Here is a 4782-nt window from a genome sequence, read left to right as displayed (position 1 = left end):
AATGGTGCTAAACATGTGGGGAAGGGAAATGCAATTGACTTGAGTACCGCGTGGTGTTCGTCTTAAGTAACAAGCATCTCGAGTACCCTAATGCTCAAACGAGTAGCAAGCTCGGAAGAGCATGCTCGCTCATCTCTACTAACATGCTTAATGCACTTGTGTAGCAATGCAGCAAAATGCAATCAATCAGCTTATATATAGATAAGAAAGGAATTTTTATTGTGTATGTTGTATAAAAAGTGTTTGTGAATTATAATATAAAATCACAGAGGTGAGGAAAAAGAAAAAAAAAAAAAAACACATATTCACTGAAAAAGCCAAAAATACAATACCTGAAGGTCTGCCAGTGTGGCCCACCTTGGAGATACAGGGCAACCCGCTGTCATATCAGCCAGGGTTGATATCCTGTATGGTGGGTCACCACCCATCTATGGCTGACATCTTTGGTATCGTTCACATGTGCAGGCTATTAGTATATGCAGTCACTCCTCCCCAATTTGGGCTGGGCTGAGTGGGTGACTGCATATTAGCCTGCCAGGAACAAGCTGCTCCTCCACACATTATTGTCTGGCTGACTACATATCTTCAGGGCTTAAGGCCATTGCGCCTGCCCTACGGCGATTGTGCCGGTGGCGATTGTGCCTGCCTTATGGCGATCGTGCCTATGGCGACCGTGTCTGCTTTGCAGACCTTCAGGTATTGTATTTTTGGCTTTTTCAGTGAATATGTGTTTTTTTTCTTTTTCCTCACCTCTGTGATTTTATGTAATTTATTGTGAGTTAGCGTAGGTACTGACGGAAGTGGTGTGACCTCGACGCGGTCCGTCAGCCTATGCGTTTTGGCCAAAATGCAGTACCAACACCCGCATTTTATTAGTATGCATTAGTATCTTTGTATGTAGTTTGCCAGTTGGTGGGGGAGCCCAAGATGTCAGCCAGTGTGGCCCACCTTGGAGATACAGGGCAACCCGCTGTCATATCAGCCAGGGTTGATATCCTGTATGGTGGGTCACCACCCATCTATGGCTGACATCTTTGGTATCGTTCACATGTGCAGGCTATTAGTATATGCAGTCACTCCTCCCCAATTTGGGCTGGGCTGAGTGGGTGACTGCATATTAGCCTGCCAGGAACAAGCTGCTCCTCCACACATTATTGTCTGGCTGACTACATATCTTCAGGGCTTAAGGCCATTGCGCCTGCCCTACGGCGATTGTGCCGGTGGCGATTGTGCCTGCCTTATGGCGATCGTGCCTATGGCGACCGTGTCTGCTTTGCAGACCTTCAGGTATTGTATTTTTGGCTTTTTCAGTGAATATGAATTATAATATAAGATTACTCTTCTGAATTTGTATTGATACAATTAAAGAACCTATATTTCCTGAAGAGCTTTCTTATAGAACAACTAAAACGGCAGCAGCCCAGGGATGACTATAAAGAATTTCTTGAATTAGGTTAAATTTTTTTGGGATGTACTACTGAAGAAGAAATTTCTTTCAGGGTACCGGGTGCCATTCATCATGCTATGTAGATGGCCAAAGCCATTTATTCACTAAAAATGTATATTTTAAGGGATCAGTTTCCTTTGAATGATGTGGAAAATAATGAAAAAGGCCAAATGTGTTTGTTTATTATTAATATTTACGTGAAAGCTTTCTTTAACGCCCCCAAGGCAGCTGTGGCCCCCGACCAAGATTTGTGATTATTAAAATAGCTTATAAATTATAAAAAAAATTGATAAAGAGGTATCAGAGAAAGCAACAGGCACATTTATAAATCACCTGTGGTATCTAAATTCAGAACAAGTGACATTTGGGTTATTTTATGAAACTTTGAAGGAAGACGTTAGGAAAAAAATGCCTTTGAAATTATTATCTTTTCGAGAGCAGGAAGTTAAAAATGAATTAAATGACAGAAATGTAAGAGCACAATTCAGCTGTTGATTGAGGAAATAGATTTTTTATTTCTCCTCAAACTTTTGATTTTTTTTAAATGGTTCAAAATTGTAACTTCTTTCTTGGAAAGTGATCCGGGTGTTTGGTCTAAAAATCCCTTATTGCTTGAAACGTAAAATGATAGTAGAAAAATTAAAGATTGTAAATGACACAGCAGAGAGGGGGGCAAATGGATTCAAGATTTTAATTTAAGTATTACCAAAAACGAAGAACAACGTCAGTTCTTGTTACAGGTCATAGCAGAATGTAAGAAACTTTACCCTGATACTGCAAAAGCCACCCTCTCTAAGCCTCTTCCTGATGTTTAAATCTTGTACAATGTAAGTAAATATATTTCTTTTATGTTTTCTTAGTTGGTACAATACACTTTAATACTCTTTTTTGTAATACAAATTCTTCTCTCTTGTCATAAACCATCTTTTTTGTGTGAAATACTTTTCTTGTAATTTATTCAGATTTTTGCTCTTCTCATACAATACCCTTTTTCATCTTGGGTTTGTCAAAATTTCTATGAAAACACATTCTGTACCTTACATTAACAGTTTTTCGATTATAAACACAATAAAAGAAATTCATTGACATTAAAATCAGAGATAATGGCATGTAGCCATGAACTTGAGTGTTTTCAGGAAATATCGATTTTGGCAATCCAGATCACCACCAGCACTGAAAATTTATTAACATCTTCAAATATATGAATCATACCTAAAAAGGGGTTGAATTAATATTCGTGGACAAGATAATTATCAATAAAATGAGACCATGATCAGGTTTTTAGGACAAATAGTTTTCGTTTTATGGGTCAAGAACTGTGATTTTTTAACAAAAGCTCTCTAAAATCGTAACTTCAAGGTTGATGAGGCACGGGGTAAGGTGCATTTAGACTGAAAGATGATCGCTGAAAAATCGCTCAAACTGCAGTTTGAGTGAGAGTTTTGAGCAATTATTTTTTCATAACTCTTAAGTAGATAATTAGCTACTTAAAGAGTTAAATGCAGGCGGAGCTGATAACTCCAAGAAAAGCAGCTGTTTTGTATATAAAAACAGCTGCTTTGTTCTCGCAGTTATCAGCAGTGTCCCCTTAAAGGGGTTGTCTCTCGAAATCAAGTGGGGTTATACACTTCTGTATGGCCATATTAATGCACTTTGTAATATACATCGTGCATTAAATATGAGCCATACAGAAGTTATTCACTTACCTGCTCCGTTGCTAGCGTCCCCGTCGCCATGGTTCCGTCTAATTTCGGTGTCTTCTTGCTTCTTTAGACGCGCTTGCGCTGTGCGGTCTTCTCCCTTCGGCTCTGCTCGGCAGCATCGGCGTTTTGGCTCCGCCCCCTTGTACGCGTCATCGTGTAGCTCCGCCCCATGATGTGTGCCGGTTCCAGCCTCCTGATTGGCTGGAATCGGCACGTGACGGGGCGGAGCTACACGGAGCCGCTCTCCGGCGCGAGCAGCCCCATTCACCAGGAATGAGGATCAATTAAGTGCATCGAATTGCACAATTCCCCCTTATGGATCCGATCCATGAGGGGAGATGAAACTTTAACTTTTTAAAAATTTTTAAATGATCGCTGTTATCCATTGGATAACAGCAATCACGTGACTGTTGACTGCATACCGCAGCCTCCTGTGAAATCTCCAGGCTCTCAAATACCTTTGGTAGCCAGGTGCAGAGAGATTTTAAATTTACCACGCCCTCCCGGCTTCCGCGCACATGCGCTACCTTTTTGACAGCAGTGTGCATGAACAGAACCTGGCGACAGGTCCTTGATGGACCAAATTGTCAAGGGACAGAGGCCACAGGTGAGTAATGTAATGTCTCCTCATGGATTGGATACATGAGGGGAGATGAAACTTTAACTTTTTTAAAACTTTTAAGCGATCACCGTTATCCATTGCATAACCACGATCGTGTGACTGGAGACCGCATACTGCAGCCCCAGATGACAGCTCTATGCTCTCATCTACCTCCAGTAGCTGATAGGGAACTGATAGCTGGGAGCTGTCACATTCAGAGACCCTAGGGCTTTATTTTACAGGGCGGGCGTGTTTTATGTCCCTATAGAATAAAGCCCAAACACCCAGGACGTGAAAACACGTATGGATGGTCACTAAGGGGTTAAGTTGAATAAAACTGTATAGCATATTGAGCTAACTGTGATGTTTTAATGCTTAAAACTGATGTAACAATGAAAATGTCATTCCCATGTGAAAGAGATGTAATTTAATATAGTGCCACTTCAGAGATAAGGTGAATTTCGAAGGGAGGGGCGGTCACCTCAGAGTCGTGTTAGAAGAAAAAAAATGTGTTACTGTTCCATAGAATTATACAGGATGAATCAGATGGAGAAATAAGCATGTTTGAGAAAAGATAGTGAATTACAGGGTCTCAGCAAGTGTGTGGCGAAGGTTACAAGGAAAGTGAATTGAAAGGATGTTTATCTACGGTCATTTAAAATTTTTTCCTGATATATATAAAAAATGGGAATTAAAAATGTGTGCTTTTTGCTGCACAAAACAATTAGAATGTAACACTTGTTGGTCTAATGGGAATCTGTTATTTTTGTGAATTTGTATGTGCTTAAAGGGTACATGTAAATCTTACATCTATCAGATGGGTACTCTTGGAGTATTTGATCTGAAGTGTGAAAGATAGGTTCTAACAAACAGCTGGACTCGAAGGGGTGAGCTAGATGATGTAAGGAAAGGGAGGGAAGAAGAGTATGTAATGGTTTTGCCCCTCCTCAATACAGACAAGTCTGGGAAAGAAAAAAAAATGTGCGCATATGTTCTTAGTGTATTGAAAATATCGGGTTCTACTTATTTGA

The sequence above is a fragment of the Eleutherodactylus coqui genome, chromosome 4 (assembly GCF_035609145.1).
Source record: "Eleutherodactylus coqui strain aEleCoq1 chromosome 4, aEleCoq1.hap1, whole genome shotgun sequence".
In the NCBI taxonomy this organism is placed as follows: Eukaryota; Metazoa; Chordata; class Amphibia; order Anura; family Eleutherodactylidae; genus Eleutherodactylus; species Eleutherodactylus coqui.
This window is presented reverse-complemented; position numbering follows the sequence as displayed.